Raw genomic sequence first — 12,929 nt, forward strand, 5'->3', positions numbered from 1 at the left:
AGCATTTACTAGTTCACTGCTCATTCATAAATATTTATGTTTGGGGAGATTTTATAGGAGCCTGTACAGAATATGGGAGGAGCACATACAAGGTGGTCAGGAAGTTTCACAGAGAAAGCTGCCAGGGGTGAAGGGGGATTAAATGCTTCCCAGACAGGCAGTAGGGAGAAGAACATTCCCAGGAAAGGAAGGGAGCAGGGGAGCAGGGACATATGCACCAATTGCAAGCCTGATGAGACCAGGATATGGCTCAGTAGAGTGAGGCTTATAATACAATGTGTTGTCATTGGAGGGAAAAACCCTGAAGTAATGAAAAAGGTTCAAGGGTAAATTCCAGAAATCTTTTTTCCCCTCAAGGCCATGGAAGTGGCATTGGAAGTTCCCTGTGGCATATGGAAGTTCCCAGGCTAGGGGTCAAATCGAAGCTGCAACTACTGGCCTATACCACAGCCACGGCAACATTGGATCTGATCCTCATCTGTGACCTATGCCATAGCTACTGGCAATGCTATATCCTTAACCCACTGGCTGTGGCCAGTGATCGAACCTGCATCCCCACAGAGACAACACTGGGTCCTTAGCCCACTAAGCCACAATGGGAACTACCCAGAAATATCTGTAACACAAGATAACAAATTTGAATTTGAAATATGGAGAGGCCATCAACATTCTACTAAAATAGGGCAAGCTGGTTAAGAGGAGAGTTGAAACAAACATGAGTTAGCAAAGTCTTCTCTGAAAATAAATACATTTATGGTTGATCATAATTATATTAAGGTTGTTAATTACAAATATGTGGCATTCAGATAACAGAATATTAATCAGCGCTAAAAGGAAGTGAGCTATAAAGCCATGGAAGGGAATGGAGGAAACTTAAATGCATATTTCTAAGTGAAAGAAGCCAATCTGAAAAAGCTATATGGTTCCAACTATATCACATTATAGAAAAGGCAAAACTATGGAGACTGTAAAATATCAGTGGTCTTTGGTGGAATGAGAACAAATGAACAGGTGGAGCACAGAATTCTTAGGGCATTAAATATTCTATGATATTAAAATGATGGATACATGTCATCACATATTTGTCCAAATCCATAGGGTGTACACCACCAAGAGTGAGCCATAAGGTGAATATGGGCTTTAAGTAATTATGATGTATCAGTGTAGGTTCATCCATTATAACTAACGTAACACTCTGGTTAGTGAAACATTAAGAGGGGGAGGTATGCATGTGTGGGGGCAGAGGGTATATGGGAAATCTTTGTACCCTTTCAGTTTCTTTTTGAACTTAAAACTGCATTAAAACATAGTATCTTTAAAAATAAAAAATAAGACTCTTATAAGAAATTGCCACAGTTGCCAAAGTGATGTTCCAAAAACATAAGTCAGATCATATTGCTTTCTTGCCTAAAACTTTCATGGCTTCTCTGGGCATTTGGAAGAAGATTGAGAATTCTTGCCCTGCCTTCAGACACCCTAAGTGATCTGGCCTCAGACTTCCTCTCTAGCACTGGGTCCTCTGCTCTCCACCATGCTCACTGTGACACATCAGCTACAGCAACCTGTCTTGTGTGTCTCAAGCATGCCCACATCAATCTTTCTCTACTTGTTCCTTTTCCCCAGAATTCTCATTATCTTGATTTTTGCATCCAATATCCTGTTCATCACTTGGATTTCAGCCCAATTGGCCTCCTTTCATAATTAATTCTGTGTGTACTTGTTTATTACGGGTTTCTCACATTACAAATATAAATTCCTTGAGAAGGGAGACCTTTTCTGCTTGTTTACAACCCTCATGCTGGCACCCAGAGGTGGTTTCTGGTACATGTCACCTGCTCAACAAATACATGTAGAGTAAATGAAAGAGAAGTTGAGCTGCCTCTCATACAGAAGAAAACAAAAATGGATATTAAAGTTGCTGTCACTTGTGGTTTTATATGTAATTATATGCTATATTATATATAGATATATATATATGTAATTATATTTTGTACACACACACACACACACACATATATATAATGTGTATATTTGTGGTGTCCTTCTTTGTAACGCCCTGGCACAAAAATGGAAAAATCATCAAACAAGGCAGCTACTAACTAAAAAGAAATATGCAAAGTGTGAAAAACCCCCAAAATCAAGGGAACACATCAGAAAAATATAGGTGGTCATGCATGCGAAATATCTAACGTGTGTAGTATGCCTCTTTTTTCCCCTACAAACCAAATAGTTGTAAGGAGAATAAAATGAGGAGCAGGAAGAGCTCACCCTTGATCCCATCTGGAGATCTAGTACAAAGACAGACTTAGAAGAAAGGGGACGAAAACATGCTGGGGTCACAGAAGGAAACTGAGTTGAAAGGAGGGAAAAAATCTGCATTCCAAGTCATTTGGAACAGAGAAGGAAGGGAGACATTATCTGAAGACTGTGTTCACCAGAGGCAAACAGTCTGTAAAAGAAATCGACATCTGTGAAAGTCTCGAGCGCCCCAGATCTGAGGGGGCAGATGAAGATTGTTTATGTAGCACAAGTAGGTGTCGGGAGAAGGAAGGAGCAAGCTCACATGGAAACATATGCTATCCGAAGCTACTTGAAAAATAAAGCATGCAGCAGAGAGGGAAACATCTGTGTTGCACACGGGCAGACCACCAGTAGTGAAGCGGGCTTGAGGTAGAAGGGAAAGGCGTACACAAACAAGATTGGACATTATGTCTTGTCAAAATGACATGTAAAAGCACTGGGCCTGCATCTCATTCTCTGGTGAGTTAATGGGAACTCAGCCATCTGGGGAAATCAAGGATGAGTAAACTAGCTACTTTGGTGTGTTTTCACAGTTTTGCAGAAATGACAAAGCAATCACAAGTTTTTCCAGGGCGACTTTTTTTCTTCCTTGGGGTGGGAGGGCGGATGGGGTGGAAACCTTTAGAATGCCATTTATTTTTTTCTTTGGGAAACATTATAGCTTTTATTCCAAATCTACTGCAGCAATAGAAGCAGCTGGATTTCTCATCCTTTGACCACAGATTTTCAGCACATAATAGCTTTAGAAAGCATTACTTCACATTAATCAATGATTGTAGGAATTTTTGTAAAACGTTAAACAGACATATTTAAGAATATTAGGAATTGTGAAGTCTGCAATATTCACCTAATATATCAAAAACTTAAATGGTACTTAATCACTAAAACTGGTTACAATATTTAATAATTTGCTAAAGTATAAAAATAAATTTTAAAGTCTTTGCTATCTTCTTTATACTAACTATTTTATTGGTAAAGTGAAAAGTTAAAAATTAGAAATCAAGACAATCTAGATTGCATAGTTAAACTAGAATTTTATCATGTTATAATTTATTAAAATTTAGAGATACCTATCTACATGTAAGTTTATATAAAACACGGCCACATTCATCTTTAAATGGATATAAATATGGTATGAGTTTATATACAGACACAGTCTTTCTTTATAAATATGAAGTTATTTCTAAAAAGTAGAGTTGCTGATAAACAATGATGCCAAAAGTAATAGGAAAAAAAAAAACTCCAGGCATGTGACATCCGATATTCACTGTGGGATTCCGATAACTTTTTAGAAAAATTAAATAAAATGTGTAGAGCACACACATGACTAAGAAAAGAAAAATGTCAAAATTATAGAAATATATTTTCCGATACCTTGCTAAAAATGTCAAAGACCTAAACATATATAACATTTAGAAAACAGTGTGGGGTAAACATAGAAAGCATAGAGTAACTTTAGACTATATGTAAAATAAGTGTAGACTAAGTGTGGTTGCAAAAGTGAAACTAAAAAAATGTACTAGTTTGCAGTGTATAGACAATAGGCCAGGTTCATGTAGAATCAGTTAAATCAATGATGTTTGGTTTTTGCAAAGTCTTGGAAGCCGTTGTGCTCCTCTCTAAACAAGTGCCCACCATTCAGTCACCATGAGGCTCCTCTGCTTGAAATTCACATAACTTGTCCTACTCTTAATTCTCCCACAGCAAGGTTACCACTGTGTCCTACTTTAGCTTTCCTGATATATGCTATTGAAGGAAATAAGACCTACCATTTTTTGAGAATTCGCTAAATCCCAACTTTATTGTGTCTTATAAAAAGACAACAACCATATAGTCTTATTCCAATTTTTAAAGACATGGAAACTAACATTCACTATAAACACTGTATTTCTAAATATAGAAATCATATAAATGCTGAATAATGAATTGATACAGATATTACTCCATAAAATCATTTCTCTTAAATCATATTTCCTCTCAAATTATTCCTCACTGGATTATTAATACCTTGTTAATATGCCATGACTAAATTATCACTGTCAATTTTCAACCATTTCAAAAAGAGATTTATTTTTTCATCCCTGTGACTGCTCAAAAAACACACGCTTATTGTATAAATTGTAAAATACGGAATCATATGAAGACAAACAATAATTGTCACTTTAACCAAATCACCCAGAGGGAAAACCATTGATGCAGCTGACTCGGCTTAGGAAAGAGCTTAATCTCTAGAATATACAAGCAACTTATACAACTCAACAGCAAAAAAGCAGACAACCCAACTGAAAAATGGGCAAAAGACCTGCATAGACATTTTTCCAAGGAAGATGTACAGATGGCCAACAAGCACATGAAAAAATGCTCAACATCCCTGATTATTAGAGAAATGCAAATCAAAACTACCATGAGATACCACCTCACACCAGTCAGAATGGCCATCATGAATAAGTCCGCAAATAACAAATGCTGGAGAGGGTGTGGAGAAAAGGGAACCCTCCTGCACTGCTGGTGGGAATGTAAGCTGGTACAACCACTATGGAGAACAGTATGGAGGTATCTTAGAAATCTATACTTAGAACTACCATATGACGCAGCAACCCCACTCTTGGGCATATATCTGGACAAAACTTTCCCTAAAAAAGACACCTGTACCTGCATGTTCATTGCAGCTCTATTCACAATAGCCAAGGCATGGAAACAGCCCAAATGTCCATTGACAGATGATTGATTAGGAAGATGTGGTAGATATACACAATGGAATACTACTCAGCCATAAAAAAGAACAAAATAATGCCATTTGCAGCAACATGGATGGAACTAGAGACTCTCATATTGAGTGAAGTAAGTCAGAAAGAGAAAGACAAATACCATATGATATCACTTATATCTGGAATCTAATATAGGGCACAAATGAACCTTTCCACAGAAAAGGAAATCATTGACTTGGAGAATAGACTTGTGGTTGCCAAGGGGGAGGGAGAAGGAGTGGGGTGGATTGGAAGCTTGGGGTTAATAGATGCAGACTATTGCCTTTGGAATGGATTAGCAATGAGACCCTGCTGTGTACCACTGGGAACTTTGTCTAATCACTTATGATGGAGCATGATAACGTGAGAAAACAGAATGTATACATGTATGTGTAACTGGGTCACCATGCTGTACAGTAGAAAAAAAATTGTATTGGGGAAATAATTTTTAAAAATTAAATAAAATTTAAAAAAATTTTAGATTAATAGCTTTTTGCTTTATTGTGTCTTCTCCCTATCTTGTCCACACAAAGAACTGACCCATTTGAAAAATTCTAAGCAGTATAAAATTACCATGAGAAAGATCATTTTGATCAGATTTTTTCTGAAGTCCCAGTGGCTGATTCCATTTAATGCTAAGCCTTTCATCAGCCAACAACCCGATTCTAATGTTCAAATTAAAGAAAACTGAAGACTGACTCCAGAATGGCAGAGTGAGAATTTCTGTGAACCAGTTACTCTCTCACAAAAATGACGAAAATACTGACACAGAGACTAAAAGTAATCATTTCTAGAACTCTAGAAATTAACCAAAGCCACAGAGCTGTATTGTGAGGCTCAAAATCCCATATGTTCTCTTGATATCTTTCAGCCTGATAGGGCTCTAAAGGCCTAGCCAGGAGTTCCTCTGCCTTTGCCTGATATGTCTCTCAGTCACCCCAACCAGGAAGGTACCCCAGATTGCACCCTATCAGCTATACAAACTGTATTCTACTTGGTTGTTCTGTTCTGCCAGCCAGCAAAGTTATTCAAACAAGTCACATCCTCTTGAGACAAAAAAAATGGTAACCTACCCTTCTGTTATTACAAAGCCTATCTCCTACAGCCTTTTCTGGCTCACTCTGTTTCCAAGTGGAACCTCCATGTGGCCTTGCAGTGCCCTCTTCCCACAGGCTGTGTGTATATGTGACTAATAAATTGCTGACAGTTTCATTTGTCCAATGCTAGAAGTCCTGTTTTCAGCCAGTCTGCACTGTTTAGGCTGATGGAGACTTCCTTCACCAATGGAATGAAAAGGAATGAACAGAACAAGAACAAAGTCATCTGTGCAAGAGAAACTATTGAATGACTCTAGACAGTGCAGTCTATGACATTTTAAATTAGAGCTGTTTCCATCTCTTGGCTATGCATACTCCACTGTTAACAATAGGCATGAAAAGCTAACAGTCTTGCAGCCAGTGGACAAGAATGAACTCTTTTGGAGCTCTGTAAGAAACACTATTTCTAGAAAACAGTCAATATGATGTCCATGCAGTTCCTTGGAAAATCTCTATTACTGAGGTATTAAATCTTTTTTTTTAATTAACTCAGATTTTAGCTTAGCCAAGGCGGGGGGCAGGGGTGGAAAGGAATACTATCCTTAGGTCATTACTGAAACAATTTCAATGTGCTAGCAAACTTGCAGCCACCTAAAGCTATTATTTCAGTTGGAACAACAACAACAAAAGAGCCTGACCCAGAATTTAAAAGGAAATCTTGGAGAATTAAATGGCTACAGGGAAACTTGAAAAGCAGTGACATATTTCTGGACATATAAAATACTTCAAGAACATGCATGCAGTTTCGGAAAGACTCGATTAAAAAGAAACCTCCTTAAATTTCTGGCTGAACTCGAGGCCCTGAGTAAGCAGGAAATAAAAGTTAAAGCTGTCTTATAAATGGCCTGAAGTTTGAAAGCATGCCTTCTTATATAGATACCCTTGGAAAAGGGTAGAAGATATATGTACAGGCAAGATATTTAAGGACATATTCATATCAAAAATTGCATTGGCTGACCGCTAAATTAACTAAGCCAGAAGTTGATAGTCATAATAATGGGTCATAGGAATCTAGGTTTGAAATTTAATATAATTATTTTATCCCTCTCTGACTTACTTCACTTAGTATGACAATCTCCAGGTCCATCCATGTTGCTGCAAATGGCATTATTTCATTCTTTTTATGGCTAAGCAATATTCTATTGTATATATGTACCATATATTCTTTATCCATCCCTCTGTCAATGGAAAGACAGATATCATATCACTTATATGTAGAATTTAATTTTAAAAATCATACAAATGAACTTATATACGGATCAGAAACAGTATCACAGATCTCAAAGTCAAACTTATAGTTGCCAAGGGGGAAATGTGGAAGGAAGAGGTAAACTGGGAGTTTAGGACTGACATATACACACTACTATATATAGAAAGATAACTAACAAGGACTTACTTGATAGCACAGGGAACTCTGTTCAATATTCTATAATAACATAGATTGGAAAGAATCTGAAAAAGAGTGGAGATATATATATATTTATGTGGCTGATTCACTTTTCTACACACCTGAAAATAACACATTGTAAATCAACTATACAACAATAAAAATTTTAAAAAATTAAACAGAATAGTTTGATATCTATAAAAATTGCTTTAAATTAAAAATATTTTAAAATATTTTTATTTTTAAAAAATCCAGCAAAGAATTCAGTGGTTGCCTTCTGCAGGAAATACAAAATATACATAATTAGTCCAGGTAAGTCTATAAACAAATACACAGCAATAAGAAAAACAACAATGATAACAAAATCCCAGAAACAACAGCAAAATTTGGGTAGTGGAAGGAAATTTGACACCAAAGCTGTTAAAACATATTATCCAAAATGTCATTTTTCTGGACGTATAAAATACTGCAAGAAATTTTTGAACAAAAATTTGAGACATACAAAAACAAATCAAGAAGTGTGCCACATAAAAAGAAGGCAGAAGATAATGCCCCTGAAAGGGCACAGATTTAGGCTTACTTATAACAGATCCTTTAAAATCTTTATGTACTAAGTCTAAATAACTAAAGAAAATCATATCTAAAGAAATAAAGAGATATGATAGCAATGTCTCCCCCTCAAAAAAAAAAAAGCTAAATATAAATAGTTCTGCAATTGAAAGTTACAATAACTGGAAAGAAAAAATTCATTAGAACTGCTCAAAAACAGAATCCAGCTAGCAGGAGAAAGAATCCTTAAACTTGGTAGTTCAAGAGAGATTATCCAGCCTGAAGAGCAGAAAAAAGTGAATTAAATAATGAACACTAGAGGGATGCCCAAAAGCATTTCAACATACATATAATGGAAATTTCATTACGCACATAATGGAAAGAGCAAAGAAAGAGAAAGAACAGAAAATATATTTAAAGAAATACTCGGAGTTCCCATTGTGGCTCAGTGGTTAACAAATCCAACTAGGAACCATGTAGTTGTGGGTTTGAACCCTGGCCTTGCTCAGTGGGTCAAGGATCCGGCATTTGCCATGAGCTGTGGTGTAGGTCACAGGCATGGCTCAGATCCCACATTGCCGTGGCTGTAGCGTACGCCAGCAGCTACAGCTCTGGTTAGACCCCTAGCCTGGGAACCCCCATATGCTGTGGGTGTGGCCCTGGAAAAGACAAAAAAAATAAAGAAAAATAAAGAAATACTGGTCAGGAATCTCCAGAATTTGATGAAAAATATTAATCTACTCATCCAAGAATCTCAATGAACTGCAGGTAAAATAAAATTTAAAATAATCACATCTAGATGTAGCATAGTCCAATTGAGAATAGCCAAATATGGAGTGAGAATCTTGAAAGCAACAAAGGAAAAACAAGCCCACATTCAAGCACTTACTAATGAGATTTAAAAGCAACCATGGAGTCCAAAACACAGGGTAATGACACAAAGTGTTAAAAAAAAAATCTGTAAACTGTTTTTCAATCAAGTTCATGTATTTTGGGCCTCTGTTGTTTGGCATATATATGTTTATACTTGTTCTATCTTCCCGGTGGATTGATCATTTTTTCATTATAAAATATTTCTCTCTCTAGAAACAATTTGTCTTAAAATATATTTTGCCTGATATTAATATAGCCCTCTAAGCTACAAAAGATATAAAATTCTAAATCTAATAAAACTATCCTTCAAGAAATGAATGATAAATGAAGATATTGCTAGGGAAAAAAAAACTGTCAGAATCTGGCTCTAGCAATTCTACCCTACAATAATCACAAAAGTTCTTGAAGCTGAAATGAAAGGACACTATACAGTAACTTGAATCCACATGAAAGAAATACAGAGCATCAGTAAACATAACTCATATAGGTAAATAAAAAAGAACAAATGTCTTTTTGTTTGTAATTCTTTTTTATACTATCTTATTTAAAGACAAATGCATGAAGCAATAATTATAAAACTGTAAATGGGCTTGTAATGTGTAAAATGTAATTTTAAGAGAATCACAGAACAAAGGAAGAGTGAGAATGGACATCTACTGGAATAAAGTATATATTGGAAACTAAGGTGGTATCAATCTAATTTATTAATTGTAATACCCAAGACAACCACAAAAAACAAAAAAATCCTCAAAAATATAATAAATAACAAGGAAATTAAAATAATATACTAAAAATATCTATTTAACAAAAAAGAAGGACGTAATGGGGAAATAGAGGGGAAAAGACATTAAAAATGGAAAACAAAGAGCAAGAAGGCAGATGTAAATTTAATTTTAGCCATAATTACATTAAATGTAAATGGAGTTATCATTCCAATCAAAAGGCAGAGATTAGAAGATAGATTTTAATAATTACCTATTTACTGTCTACCAAAGACATTTTAGATTGAAAGGCCTAAGTATACTGAAAGGAAAAGGGTGGAAAATATAAATGCACTAAACCAACAAACAAAAAGCTTAGTGGGCCATATGAATATAAAACAATATAAATTTTACAAACAAAAAATGCACCTAGAGAAAAAAGATATTTTATAATGATAAAATAATCCATCAGAAAGATAGAATGAGTATATATATATGTATATATATATATAACAGTATATATATAAAACAGTTATATATATATATATAAAACAGTTGTATATATATATATACATATATATATAATAGTAGAGCCCCAAAATACATGAAGCGAAAACTGACAAAATTAAAGGAATAATTTGATATTCCTAATAAAGATGATACAACAGTAACTGTGGGGGATAGCAAAATCCCACTTTCAATAATTGATATGTGTTGTAAGAAAAGTAATCCTTAAAGGCATCTAGATCCATGAACTTTTCCACACCAGAGACCTAGCACTTTTGTTGTATCTTCTTTTTGCCTTCAACATCAAGTCATCATCAGATCTCAACATATATTTTAGTTTTTTTAATTTTTTTATCATAGTTGATTTACAATGCTCTGTCAATTTCTGCTACACAGCAAAGTAACCCAGTTACACACATATATATATACATATTCTTTTTTTCATATTATCCTCCATGATGTTCCATCACAAGTGATCAGATATAGTTTCCTTGGGCTTACAGCAGAATTTCTCATTGCTTATCCATTCCAAATGCAATAGTTTTCATCTGCTAACCCTAAAATCCTAGTCCCTATCACTCCCTCCCCTTCCCTCTTGGCAACCACAAGTCTGTTCTCCATGTCCATGAGTTTGTTTCTTTTCTGTTGATAGGTTCATTTGTGCCATATATTAGATTCCACATATATGATATCATAGGCTATTTGTCTTTCTCCTCCTGACTCCACTTAGTATGAGAGTCTCTAGTTCCATCCATGTTGCTGCAAATGGCATTATGTCATTCTTTTTTATGGCTGAGTAGTATTCCATTGTGTTCATACACCACATCTTCTTAATCTATTCCTCTTCCATTAGACATTTAGGTTGTTTCCAAGTCTTGGCTATTGGGAATAATGCCACAATGAATATAAGGGTGCATGTATCTTTTTCAATGAATGCTTTGTCTGGATATATGCTTAGGAGTGGGATTGCTGGATTATATCATAGTTCTATATTTAGTTTTCTGAGGTACCTCCAAACTGTTTTCCATAGTGGTTGTACCAATTTACATTTCCACCAACAGTGTAGGAAGAGTCTCTTTTCTCCACGCCCTCTGCAGCATTTGTTATTTTAAATACATCAATGACTTCTCTCCATCACAAGTGCCACCACCTTAGTCAAAATCACCATCATCTCTTCTTAGGCAAATCTAATAGATATACATATTAATCTCTCTTATTTCCCTCTTCTTCCCTTTCAGTTCTTTTTCACATAAGTGCCAAGTGCCATTTTTAAAATGTTTCTTAGATTATGTCATTGCCCTTTAAGCAAGCTTTATAAGCTTTTCATTGTATTTAAAATAAAATCCAAATTCTTTTCCAAGCTCTCTATTATCTGGGTCTGATTCTCTTGTTTGCATTCCTAAATCTCCTCTTGCCACATGGCCTCTTTTTAACAAATCTTCTAAGCTGTTTTTCAATTTTGCTTTCAAGGTGGATATTTCTTCCACCTTAAATATTCCAAGTCTCAGCTTAAGTATGTTTTTCCCCATAAAGGACTTCCTTGATTCCCTCAATCCAAACCACATCTTCTTACCATTCTCCTTCATTGAGCGCAATATATTTTTCTTCATAGGGCTCATCACTTTTTGGTTATATATATATACACACACATATGCAGTCATAGTATTATTTAAAAGTTTCTTTGAACAGTGAATTCAATATTTATCAGTATTTATCTGAATTTATGTTTTACTAATTTTACCTAAAGAAAAATATATATGCAAAATTTAATTTGACATTCAAAAATAATTACAAAAGATGGAATGTTCCCTGTGAATTTTTCAGACTAAACTTGATGTCTGTGAATGATTTCTCTTAGATGGACTGAGGAGAGAGGAAAAGATTTATAAGCCTCTTTAAAGTAGCTGCAAAAATATGTTTTATGGCTAAATTCTGGATGGATTTATTTTCCCCTAGGATTAAAAATACTTTTTATCTCTGGTTATTCTATTTCACTCACTGTCAACATGCATAATCCTTGGTATTCCAAAATTTTATAAAGGTCATTCAAATATCCTTTAATCGGGCTTTAAACACATACTCTTTCATGGCCTTCGTTAATAATAATGTCCAGTAGTGTCATGGTTTATGGTTATTTTAGACAAACTTTAAGGGCATGTTAAGGAATATAGGGTTGAGAAATACTGAGTGGGTGCAAATTCTTAAAATTAACACGTATAAGCATAAAATTCGTTAACATTTTTTGATAATGTAATTCCTTTGCTTAAAATGTGGATAATATTGAGAACATTGTTTTTCAGTTTTCAGAAAAGGAGATTAAAACTTTTTCACATATTTTATTTCAATAAAATTTTAAGTATCCTAAATTCCTGCTATTTGGAGATAATGCTAACCTCCCTGGAAAATCATTTTTTACTAAAAGCAATTGATGAAATTGAGAGTTTGGCTAAGAGGAAGTATATTACATTTATTCACACTCCTTCAACATGTGGTACCATTAGTGTAACAAATGTTTCTGACTGACATGACACTGTGCCCAGAAATTATCTATGAGAAATTAATTATGTGGTTCAAAATTATTTTTGGAAATGTTGATTCTGATTTTCATTGCCAATGTGTGGAGGGGTATACAGTTTTACTTTTAAAACTATATACTCTCTATATTGTATAAAACTTTAGTTTACATCATATAATTTATCACCATAACACAATCAGTGATCTCTGCCTTAGACCTAAAATGTCTTTCTAGTCACATATATAGAGAAAA

At 34.8% G+C, this 12,929-nt stretch overlaps 1 protein-coding gene and 1 long non-coding RNA gene across 9 annotated transcripts in view; one reads left to right on the forward strand and one right to left on the reverse strand.

Moving 5' to 3' along the window:
- The window catches only part of LOC110256311 (uncharacterized), a 611,762-nt gene that overhangs the window by 530,939 nt on the left and 67,894 nt on the right, over nucleotides 1-12,929 (forward strand). The gene's annotated exons all lie outside the window — the stretch shown is intronic.
- Nucleotides 1-12,929, reverse strand: part of LOC106508354 (uncharacterized) — a 460,477-nt gene that overhangs the window by 152,529 nt on the left and 295,019 nt on the right. For 5 of the 8 annotated variants that reach the window (XR_014824157.1, XR_014824158.1, XR_014824153.1 and 2 more), the window contains one exon: nucleotides 7,542-7,597. This is a non-coding gene — a long non-coding RNA (uncharacterized LOC106508354). Of the gene's footprint in view, nucleotides 1-7,202; nucleotides 7,324-7,541; nucleotides 7,598-12,929 lie in introns of all 8 variants that reach the window. The other 3 variants (XR_014824155.1, XR_014824156.1, XR_014824152.1) reach the window with 1 other exon arrangement.

This window comes from Sus scrofa, chromosome 13 (assembly GCF_054392235.1).
Source record: "Sus scrofa isolate SSC_HxYL_T2T_F1_AM1 chromosome 13, Sscrofa_HxYL_maternal_Yorkshire_Landrace_v2.0, whole genome shotgun sequence".
Classification (NCBI taxonomy): domain Eukaryota; kingdom Metazoa; phylum Chordata; class Mammalia; order Artiodactyla; family Suidae; genus Sus; species Sus scrofa.